This window comes from Crocuta crocuta, unplaced genomic scaffold, assembly GCF_008692635.1.
Source record: "Crocuta crocuta isolate KB4526 unplaced genomic scaffold, BGI_CrCroc_1.0 scaffold119, whole genome shotgun sequence".
Taxonomy (NCBI): domain Eukaryota; kingdom Metazoa; phylum Chordata; class Mammalia; order Carnivora; family Hyaenidae; genus Crocuta; species Crocuta crocuta.
Window position 1 is genome coordinate 10,037,010 of NW_027551562.1, and position 12,269 is coordinate 10,049,278.

At 58.3% G+C, this 12,269-nt stretch overlaps 1 protein-coding gene across 1 annotated transcript in view; it reads right to left on the minus strand.

The window, feature by feature from the left end:
* TSNARE1 (t-SNARE domain containing 1) overlaps positions 1-12,269 on the minus strand; it is an 88,719-nt gene that overhangs the window by 76,347 nt on the left and 103 nt on the right. The gene's annotated exons all lie outside the window — the stretch shown is intronic.

The following is a 12,269-nucleotide window of genomic DNA, read 5'->3' on the forward strand; positions in this document are numbered from 1 at the left end:
CTAGTCGTGACCCTAACGCAGGCAGCGTACAAATGGGACAAAGAAGGGCACTTCATGATACGAACAGGTGCAAATGAGAATAAAAATAAAATAGTTCTAAGTAGCTGTGCGCCAAGCCACACAGCAGCTAACATTCACAGGAGAACGAGGAAAACAAGACAGAAATGTGCCAATGTCAGAGACCGAGGTCCACTCGCCTCCATCGCCAGCAGAGCAAGCGCACAGAAACCGAGGTACACGTGACCCCAGGACACGGCTGACGCTGTGTAACTGACTGATACACATCCGCCTCCGTACATCCCGGTTCAAAAACAGATCCTCTTTCCAAGCACCTGTGACACCGTGACCAAAACGGACTCCATATTAGGACCACAAAGAAAACTGCATAAAACCCAGAAGGTTCGTATTCTCCGATCAAAACGCAACTAAAACTATTGCCAATAAAAAACCAATGAATCAAAAGACATGTCACTTGGAAATTTTAAACCTTGTTCCTCAGCAACTCATGGACCAAACAAGATAATATAAACCAAAATTACAGACCTTCTGAAGGCAGCAATGATGTGGAAAAATATCAGAACTTAAGAACTTTGATCAGAACTTAAGAAAAAGCTCTTGGGGCGCCTGGGGGGCTTAGTCAATTAACCATCCAATTTCGGATCAGGTCAGATTTCACAGTTCATGGGTTCAAGCACCGTGTCGGGCTCTGTGCTGACAGCTCGGAGCCTGGAGCTTACTTCAGATTCTGTGTCTCCCTCTCTCTCTGCTCTTCCCCTGCTCATGCTCTCTCTCTCCTTCAAAAATAAATAAACATTAAAAATTTTTTAAATAAAAAAAACATGAAACACTTTTTGGAAAAGAAAATAAGCAAATGAACCAAGCATACAAATCAAACACCTAAGAAAAAGGATAACCTGAGAAAAAGCAAAGGAAGTTAACTGTAAGCAAAAAGTGGTGAATTGAAAAGCAGAAAAAAAAGAAAACTGAACTTAATAAACACATCTAAAAGCTGGGGCGCTTGGGTGGCTCAGTCAGTTAAGCGTCTGACTTTGGCTCAGGTCATGATTTAGCAGTTCGTGGGTTCCAGCCCCACGTCGGGCTCTGTGCTGACAGCCAGCTCAGAGTCTGTCTGTCTGGAGTCTGTCTTCAGATCCTATGTCTCCCTCTCTCTCTGGCCTTCCCCTGCTCATGCTCTCTCTCTCTCAAAAATAAATAAAACATTTTTAAAAAATCAAAAAGAAATACCTAAAAGCTGAATCTTTGAAGACAAATAAAAACGATAAAAGAATCACTACAGTCGGCCCTTGAACAACAGGAGTCTGAACTTCGTGGACCCACTTGTAGGTGGCATTTTTGTAGGAGGTACTATAAATATATTTTCCCTTCCTCGTGGTTTTTCTAAGAACACTTTCTTTCCTCTAGATTACGGTGTTGTATGTATACAGTACCACCATACACAGAAGACACAAAATACGTGCCTATCCTCTGTTTCTCTTACCAGCAGGAGGCCAGCACTAGGTGAGCTTCTGCGGGGTCACAAGCTAACACAGATTCTGGCCGTGCAGGGCGACAGTGAGCCTAATCCCCACTTCATTCAACCCAGCCACGCACAGATGGGAGCAAACAGGAAGGAAATAAACACAGAAACCAAGAAAATTAAAAGAATCACAAGAGGCCATTTTACTCCAGTCTCTGTGAATAAATCTAATACTTCGGATGAGACTGGTATTTCTCTAGGAAAATGTGTGATTTATAAAACTGACCCCAAAAAAGAAAACTTAAAAAAGAACTCTCTTCCTTAAAACAAAACAAAACAAAACAAACAAAAAAGCACCAGGCCCCCATAGTTTCACAGGGGAACTCTACTTGCCCCCTAAAAATCATGTAATTCAGGGGCGCCTGGGGGGCTCAGTCGATTAAACCTCTGACTTCGGCTCAAGTCATGATCTTTCAGTCCGTGAGTTTGAGCCCCACATCAGGCTCTGTGCTGACAGCTCAGAGCCTGGAACTGCTTCAGATTCTGTGTCTCCCTCTCTCTCTGCCCCTCCCCTGTTCACACTCTGTCTGTCTCTCAAAAATAAATAAACATTTAAAAAAAATGTTTTTAAGAGAAAAGTACAGATCAACCTTGCCTGTGAAGAGCGGCACATGGATGCTAAACTAACCACGAGCAGAAGAAGGCACCCGGCAGCCCCGCTGCTCACATGCGTTACACCTCAGGCCACGTGAGGTGCGTCCACGGAGAGCACTGCGCCTCAGCCACCCCACTGGTGTCAGGTCTCACGTTCACATATCCGGGGAGAGACGTCCGTGATCGCTGACTGAAATGGGAACTGACTAACCTCGACAGTGATTTTTGCTTTAAAAAAATAAAAGAGGAAGGACAGGCTCTTCCTTGGCACACAAAACATCTATATCTCAGTCCAAAAGGCAAACCTGCTCGATGGAAAAACACCCAGGGCAATGCCCACCAGGCCCCCACAACAACCGCGGTCAGTCACCCGGACACCGTGGAACCGGCCCCCACGACGGGTCACAGGCCGACCCCAGGCTACGAGGCTGGGAGGGAAGGGTGCGCGGCACTGCCCGCTGCGCCTGGACACCCGAAGACCCACAGTAACCACACGAGACAGGAGAGCCCAGTGAGGACGGGACTGAGTTCATGCAGAAGCCGGCAGTCTTCACACACGCTCGTGCTCACAGCACAGCACGGAAAAGACTCCTCACGGACAGAAGGCGTGACAGCACTGAAGAGGACCGCAAAGGGACCAAAATGGGGGGGAACGATAAACCACAGCTCGCGCGGAAGCCTCAGGATCACAAAGGTGTCGCTCTCTCCAGCTACCTCACAGTTCCAACACAAGCCCAACCCCAACCCAGTCTGGTTTGGGGGTCTGAGTGCGTCCCTGTCTGGAGGCGGGACCGGTCTGGTTTGGGGGTCTGAGTGCGCGCCTGTCTGGGGGCGGGACCGGTCTGGTTTGGGGGTCTGAGTGCGCGCCTGTCATGGGGAGGGACCGGTCTGGTTTGGGGGTCTGAATGCGCGCCTGTCTGGGGGAGGGACCAGGTAAAGAACAGACAGGGTGATTCACATGTAAAGACAATCGCGAATCCACCCCCGAAATTATGACACAGAAGCAGTCCGTTCTGAGAGATGTGAAGACACAGTACAAGGGTTGCGAAGCAGCGTCTACGCGGACAATGGACCAGCTCACAGAAAACAAGAATCTCAACTCAGAAGAGAACAAACAGCTGGGAGGCATCACACACATCCTGACTTCAAACTACGCTACAAACCAGACACTAGAACAGTACGGAAGGCAGACCCAGACAGCAGCACAACAGAACAGAGAGGCCCGGGAGTCAAGCACACACACAGCCAACCTTCGGCAGGGGCACCAAGGACGTGCAGTGGGGAAAGGGCAGCCTCTCCGACAAACGGGGCTGGGAACGCTGACGCTGCACGTGCAAAAATGAAACGGACCCTCGCTCACACCGCGCACAAAATCCACTCAAAATTAAAAACTCAAATGCGTGTAGGACCCAAGCCGCAAAGCCTCGGGGAGGAGCTTCCTGACACTGGTGTTGGCAGCGAGCGCCTGGAGCACAGGCAACAGAAACCGAGACAGAGAAGTGGCCCCGCATCAAACGAGGAGGCGTCTGCAGAGCCACGCCAACCGTGGACGGAGCGAGAAGGCAGCCAGGCAGCAGCAGAGAACGTGTGCAAGCCAGACATCTGGCGGGGCTCGTCTCCAAAACACGCGAGGGGCCGCGGCAGCACAGGGCGGAGAGACCAGGATGTGAGTCAATTATAAAACGGGCTGAGGACTTGAACAAGCATCTCTCCAAAAAAGACATACAAATGGCCAACAAGGATATGAAAAAATGCTCAACATCACTAATTATCAGGGAAACGTAAGTCAAAACCAATATGAGATATTACTTCACATCCGTCAAAAACAACAGAAACGCTAACAAGCACCGGGGAGGATGTAGTGAACCAGAACGTGTAGACGCTGTTAATGCGGACGGCACGGCCGCTACGCAAACCAGCATGGAGGTTCCCCAAAAAATCAAAAACAGGACTACCGAACGATCCAGCAATCCCACGCCTCGGTATTTATCCAAAGGAAGTGAAATCAGGATCTCGCGAAGCGATGGCGGCGTTGCCGTGTTCACTGCGGGGCCGTACACAGGAGCCAAGGTACAGAAGCAAGCTGTGCAAACAGTCTGTTTACCAACAGATAAGCCGGTAAGAACAACGTGGCACCTGCACGCCGCGGAGTAATAGCCTCTTAGAAGGAGGAGACTGGGGCGCCTGGGTGGCTTAGTCGGTTAAGCGTCCAACTTTCACTTAGGTCATGATCTCGCGGTTCGTGGGTTCGAGCCCCGCGTCGGGCTCTGTGCTGACTGACAGCTCAGAGCCTGGAGCCTGTTTCAGTCTGTGACTCCCTCTCTCTCTGACCCTCCCCTGCTCACGCTGTCTCTCTCTCTCTCCTAGAAATAAATGAAACATTAAAAAAAAAAAAAATAGAAGGAGGAGAGTCCGTAACCTGCGCCAGCAGATGCCCCTTGGGGACACGGTGCGGCACAATGAGCCAGTCACAGGGCACACACCGCGTGACTCCACTAACCTGTCGCATCCAAACCAGCCAAATTCATGGAGTCCGAGGGGCAGGGCGGCCAGGACTAAGGGCACGGGGGGACGGGGAGCTGCTGATCGAGGGACATAAAGCCTCAGTCAAGCGAGAGGAGGACGTCCACGAGACGCGCCCTAGACCACCTCCCTCCCGCCGGCAACCCCGCCTCCCACGCCTGCGTTTAAGACCGCGCGCCTCGTGCTGAGTGCTCACCGCGAAGAGAACCACATCTGTTTAAAAAAACCTAAACGTAAATGGGAATTCAGGGCATGAGGAAGCCAGAACCTAAGACCAGGGGAGACCATCTGGATGGGGCTCCTGCTAAAGTGACTGGAAAAGGCTCATCACACCCGGACCTCACACCACACACCGCAAAAAACAAACGGACGGAAACTTTAAAGCCGTGAACACCAGGAGAAGGCCGAGTCTCTGTAAACACAAAAAGTAGCCCTTGTTAACCAGAACTCAAAATCCGAAGCCACAACGATGAATTTGTAACAAAATTTCAAAATCCAAATTCATAAACACTGATGAATTCAACCACGGAAGAGCTTCTAGATGGTGAAACAGAAACGGTAACCAGAGAAGGCAAATGGCCTCATTCAGCTGACGCTCCCAGAGCTGATTTCCATAATCTATAGGAAAAAGATCAACTAGCACAGGTTGTAGAAAATGAACAAAGGAACAGAAAGGGCACAAGGGAAATACAAATGACTCTTTGATACATACAAAGATGCAAACTTATTCCCCCAAAGGGAACCCGGACGTGTCCCTGTGTGAAGCCTGTTCACGGCTGGCATGGGGAGCACGGGGGAGCCGGGCGCCTCGCAGCCTCCCCGGGGCGCCCACTGTGCTGCCCTCGGGAAGGCGGGTTGTGTGCGTGTCTCCTCGGGCCAGCATCTACACTGCAGGGCGCCTACCCCACACACATGCCGTGCTTAACCATGGACGAAGGCTGTTCCTTCCATAACAGCCGAGGCCTGAAAGTCACCTACGCTGCTACCAGCAAAGGACCACTGAGTTGATTCCGGCACATTCTGTGCTGGAAACACCACGCAGCTGTCAGAAAGAAAAAGAGAAGCCTTTGTACCAATATAGAAAGATCTCCTGGATTTTCTGTTTAGCAGGGGCGGGGCTGGGGGGGCTAACGACCAAGGTGCACAAACTTGTCAGCATACGACTTGTGAGACACGAAGGAAAACGTACAAGTTTGTAGCTGTGTTGGGCCGGTAAAGATACTCGTAGCCCCGGCCGCATACACCAGAAACCAGGGGCGGTGTCACCCGTGGGGTGAAGAAGGGCCGCTGCGGTGTCGGGCTGTGTGGGCTTCCCTACACGCTTTCACATAAACTGTTCCAAGCACAGAAATGCGAGTGCACTGAGGGAGCTCACCGTGGTCCGTCCACACCGCAGAACAGGGCTCGGTAATGAAAGAAAACAAACTACTGACACGTGTGGCAGCCTTGGGGCATCTCAGGGAGCCATGCCAGAGACAAAGCCGGTCCCCGGAGGTGACATGCTTTTGGCCTCCACGTATATGACATCCTTGAAATGACACTGGAGAAAGAAGGACGGACTGGCAGGTCGCAGGCGTTGGGGGCGGGGCAGCAGGAACCGGGTGGCTGCGAAGGGCAACTCGGGAGGGGTCCTCTCCGCGCTGGAAACCAGCAGCCTGTACCCGAGCTGCATCCACACCGCGGCCCTGGCTGCGACAGCACACTACAGCTCTGCAGGACGCGTCACTGGGGAACCGGGGAAGGGTCCACGGCGTGGCTCAGAAGTACGCCTTTCGGCTACATGTGAACGTGTCGCTGTCACGAAATTAAACACTTAATGATAGAAAAAGACACCAGGCCGTTCATCTCCAAGCCCGAAGCCACTAGGTGCACAGAGCAGGGGTGATACTCAGCCTGACCGGGTTTCCCCGAGCACCTGCCCCCTGGGACGTGGAGCTAGCAGGGAGGGGAGGCCAGGTCCAACGTCTCTGTGCACAGCGGACCCCCAGGGACCCCCAGGAGGAAACGGGGGCCCCAGGAGCAAAGGCCCGTCTTCCAAAGGCACAACGCTGCCCGGCCCAGCGGTGTGAGCGTCAGCAGAGCCGGCCACCAAGTCCCGTCCCCTCCCTCGGGAAGCCGGGGAGCACCGTCGTCCCCGGCCCCCTGAGGCACAGCCGCGGGACTCCTTCCGGATGACGAGTTGTGAACAAAAGCAACGCAGCTCCCTTCTGAGCCAAGCGCTGAGTTCCCAGGACCGGAGCCCGGAGTCCTCTCCCCGGGACAGGACGCCTACATTCCCGGCGCCGGCGGCCCCGTCAGCCTGGCTCTTGCACTGAGCCGCTCCTGCCCATCCCAGGGGTGCCCGTCACCTGCGGCAGCAAGGGCGAGCCTGCACCCTCGGACCCCCACCCGCCCAAGCACGTCTGTGCCTACACCTGACGCAGGCTGCCCGCAGGCCCCTCCCGTGCGAGGGCCTCCCAGCCCCTCCCGCCAGAGGGCAGAGGCCCAGAAAGGTAGCAGGTGCTCCTCCTCTCCGGGCCGGGCCGGGAGCAGGGAGGGGGCAGGGCTGGAAGGCGCAGCGCGGCAGCTCCGCCCTCTGCCTCCCCGCGCGGCCNAACATGACCAAGGAGCTGTTCTGGGTGACGGGAGGGGCGCACACGGCGGTGACTAGAGCCCGGTCCCCATCCCCCAGGGACGACGCCACGCCTGCTGGCCCAGCAGCCCTCCACGCCCCAGGCTCCACAGCGCCACAGGGCGGCAGGGCAGAGGCAGGGCCCAGATGCCATGGCCCACGCGGGCCTCCACGCCCAGCTCGCCTCCAGCCTTGGAAAACGAGGTCACCTCTCGCAGTCCAAGGGAAGGGACCCACCCACTACCCTGCTCCCATCAGTGACACTGAGACCCCTCACCACCCACGCAGCTCGGAGTCTCGGAGACACTCCTCAGGGCCCTGCGGCACCGTGCACACGTCACCCACCTGCCAGCACCTGCCCCAACCCCGTGTCCTGGAAGCCGTGAGCTGCAGGATCTGGAAGGCTCCACCCGCAGCTGTGAGTCACCCCTCCCCCAGCCCCGGCTCCAGCCCCAAGCAGCCCGTCTCCTGTTGCTGCCAGGGCTGCACACGGCACACGTGAGGAACCTGCTCACGGCTGGCCCACCCATGCTCTCACCGCCCTTCACGGCTTCCCACCCGCTGGAGACGGGGGGTGGAGGGTGACCCCAGGTGCACAAGGGGCCCAGCAGACAGTAACAGCCCTTTCCAACCACTAGCCGGTGCTCACACAAGTGTTTACTGAGCACCTACTATGTGCTTTTTCCTTCCCAGGACCACGGGTGACCCCAAGGGAGCCCATAGGGAGCCCAACACCACAGGCAGAGAGGAACCAGCCAGGCGAGACTCTCTATGTGCCCTGCGCCCCGAAGGGCTCGAGCAGACCAGAGTGGCAGGCCCCACACACGGGGCAGGCTTCCGACAGCAGTACTCGACCCAGCTGGAGGGGGTCACCCGGCAGGGCTGGCCGTCCCAGACAGACAGACAGCGGAGCAGACACCCGAGGGCAGGCTCGGGAGGCCAAGAAGTGGGCCCGGCAGGCTTCCCAGGGGCTGGAAAGGTGATCGGGAGCTGCAAAGCCAAGGGAGGGAGGCAGCACAGCCACGCGAGCACCAGCACCCCCAAGTGCTGTCCCCAGGAGGGCGGCCCAGCCCCACGCCCCCGGGCAAGGAGGGCCGCACAGGAGTGAGCGGGGACCCAGGCCGGAGGCTGCAGACAGCCGGAATGGCGGCCCCTGCGGCTGCGGGCTCTCTGGACCAGGGACCGGGGAGGGAGGGAATGGGACACTCCCCCCGGCCCCCCACACTCATTGGCACCCTCAGTGAGGGTGGTGCAGCAGGGGAGGGGCCGGGCTCCTCATCGGCACAGCTGGAAAAGCCTAGGCAGAGCCGGGAGCCCAGCCCAGGAAGGGGGCTACTGTGCCCTGTGGTTCCCCTGCGGGGGACACTGGTCCTGGACTGCTGCTTTAAAAACACATCCCTTTCCAAATACGTGGCAGAATGGACTCTGGCTCCCAGTGGAGGGCAGCCAAAGGTGGCCAGGGCCGTGGCCGGCGGGGTGGGGGGGGAGGCCGGGGCTGGGGGGNCCCAGCACATCAATGCCCCCACTGCCCCTCAGGGTGCCTCCCCCCCCGTCTTTTGCAGAAGCCATCCCCCCTCCTCCTTCACAGCCACCCTGCAGCCCAAAGTCCCGCACGGGCTCAGTGTGCACCCCTCAGCCCACACCCAGGGTCTGGCACGGGGGACAGAAGGACAGATGTGAACAGGCGGAGGCCCAAGCACAGCCATGAGGATCCTGACTCAGTGACAGGGCATCTTTCCACAGGTGGGGACGGGTGGGGACGGGTGGGGACGGGTGGGGGGCAGCCAGCCACCGGCCAACTAGTGAGCTCGTTCCACCCCCTCACCCAGCCTCACCGTCTGCCCAGCCTCTGGTCCCCAGGCGCTATTTTGCACTTTGATACCTGGATTCCCTAAAGCCCTCAGACCCTTGCCGAGCNCGGCCAACTAGTGAGCTCGTTCCACCCCCTCACCCAGCCTCACCGTCTGCCCAGCCTCTGGTCCCCAGGCGCTATTTTGCACTTTGATACCTGGATTCCCTAAAGCCCTCAGACCCTTGCCGAGCTCTCCTTCAGAACGAGCTTGACGGCAGCTCCGTACGGGAGAGCGGCGCGGGGTCAGGTCTTTATCAACACAGTCACGGCACAGCTACCGCGGCCGGCCGCCAACTCACAGGGCCTCCTTCAGGGCGGAGGCGCCTCCAGTCCCGAAGCAGCGGGAGGGGAACGTGGGGCAGACGGGGCAGCTCAGGGGTGACCGGACGGGTCCCTTCGGGGCCTGGGCCTGTGGATGCGGGGCCCTGGGGGTGGAGGGGTCTCCGATCTGAGGAACACAAGGAGCCCAGCAGGGGCTGGGCAGACACCAGAGGTCGGTAATCGGGGTGACTGCTCTGCTCCCGCCGCGCTCCTGCTTCGCCAAGTCCGAGCAGCCCCACCTCGCCCTCGCCGTCCAGCAGGGCCAGTCCGCCGTCACTCAGAAGGGGGCGCACACAGCCGCTCGGGCACTCCCTCACCCCCACAGCACCCCGTCCCCGCACCCCAGCCTGTCTCCCCCAGCGGCCCTCAGCCAGACTGGGCTGTGGGGGACCCGCACCCCTGTAGGCCTTCTCTCCTGTCTCCCACTGCCTGCAACCGCCTTCCCACCCCCAGCCCAGGTGAAGCTCAGCTTTCAAGAGTCAGCTGGGGCCTCACCAGCATCGAGGACTCATTCCCAAATATGTACCCAGACCCTCCAGCCTCACCCAGAGCCACACACAGAGTGAGGGGAGCCTCCTCTCTACACCCTTGCTGACCACTCGCTGTGACCCCACCCTGTAACGTGTGCACAGCAGCATCCCTGACGACCCAGGAAAGCCTCCAGGATGGCTTTCACAAACCAGACTCTAACAAACGGAATCGCTTGTTAGAAGCACACACCAAATTCCACTTGTAGCGCGGCGGCGGTCAGAACGGACCCAGCAACCACAGACGCACAGTGTGCGAATAGGTAAGTGAATGACATCAGCCTTGACCAGAGGCTCACACCCCAAACAGGAGTAATAAGAACAAGATGCGCAAACCCTGGAAGCAGGTGTGTCCGGCCGAATGGGCGGTATCTGAGGACTTCACAGTTGAGGGACTCGGGGCAAGTTCCCTTTTCTGTGCCTCAGTTTCTTCATCTGTACTATGAGAATAGAACAGGCCCTGTCCTGGGCTCACTGTGAGGATGAACTGAGCTACGGAGCCTAAAGTGCCAAGGGCCAGAGCCTGGCCCCCAGAGCCCCAAGTGAGCGCAGCAGATATAACTAGTGTTAACTACCCACAATACCACCCGCCCTTTCTAGCCAACCAAATGTCACCGTGCTGCCTGGCCCGGCTCAGAGCCCACGACCCGGGAAGGCCCCCTTCCTTGGGACCCTGCAGCACACATCCACCCTTGTCGTTAGGGCTCAGAACATGCTTGGTCAGAGTGCAAGTCTTTCCTGCCCAGCGGGAAGGTAACCAGAGGGTAAGCCCATCCCCCTGCCTCGAGCTTCCCCATGTCTTGAACACGCGTCCAGCCCCGACTGCACTTCTCACCACGCACTCTTTGCTGCCCTGTGTTGACCCACGCGCTCATTGCAGCCTGCAGGGTGCCCACACCCCACTGGGCTGAGCACCCAAGATGCAAGGGTGACCAAGATGGAGGTCCCTGTGCCCCCGGGCTCTCAGCCACGCGTGACCACACACAGATCACTTCGGTGCAGCAAAGAAGGCAAGCTGAGCACCAGGGCCCTGGGCCACGAGCCTGTGGGTGAACCTCATCTGGGGGGGCAGGGGACAGGAAGGTTCCAAAGGGGACATCAGGAACACAAGGCCATTCCAAGCAGAGGACCTAGCCATCATGCCGGTGAAAAAAAGACATGAATGCAGGAGACAAAGCCTCCAACGTGGCTGGGGTACCTGATGCAGGTTGTAGAAGATGTGGCTGGAGGAACAGGCAGGAGCCAGACCTCGACCTTCACCCTGCAGCTGCAGGGAGCTGGAGAAGGGGCTCAGGGATGCCTGCCTGCCTGGGAGCCTGGAAGCCAGCAGACAGCAGCTCCTGTGCCCAGGCACCCGGCTCACCCGCACAGAAAGTCGCATGGACACAGTGCAGCCAGGCCAACAGAGGATGGATGTGGAGGTGGCACTGCTAAGGCTCCCCTCTTCCAGGAAGCCTTCCTGGATCCGCCCATCTCCCACAGCCATCTGCACTGGCGACTTGGCTCCGGACCCCGAGCTGTCCTGGGCAGGCACTTGCCGCACCACATTTCTACGCAGGACCCAGCACCGGAGAGGCGCGACCTCACCAGAGTACGCTCTCAGCAGACGGGACACTGCAAGCCTGGACATCTGTGTCTTCCACCCAAACACGGTGTCCCTGCGGGGGGCACAGTGGAGAAGCCCCTCTGGCCCCCAGGGACTGCAGACACGACAGCACACACGTGGCAGTGGCAGTGCCGGCCGTAACAGGAGGAGCTGGAGAGGAAGGGAGGCGAACACTGGTGGGAGACGCCAGCCCCCAGCACTAGCAGAAGGGCGGGAGGCCGGCCGCGCAGGGCGGGGGCCAGGTGAGGCGGCGACGGCAGAGGCCCATCCCGTCCAGCGGCCAGGCCCGCAGAACTTTCTGCGATGGGGCGGCGATCCATACCTGTGACACGCATGGCTGCCGCCACCACGCCGGATGGCGCACACAGAGCCCCGCGCCCCGGAGCAGTGAGTGAGCCCCCCACCCCCGACAGGAGCCCCCGCCGGGCTCCCCCGGGGCCAGCACACACCTGGTCACCTGCAGGCTGCTGGGGCGGGAGGACCCGCACTCAGAACGGGGAGGCACCTCGTAAGTCAGGAAGGCGCGGACGGGACGCCCCCGAGGCCGCCCCTTGCGTCCCACAAGTGGGAACAGAGGCCACAGGGAGACCCGCGCATGCGCCCTCAGGTGGATCCAGCACACGCGCCCTGGGGGGCGGAGCCGGAGCGCCCCCGGCCCTCCCGTGCGCCCCGCCCCCGTCCCCCCAGCCCTCCCACCG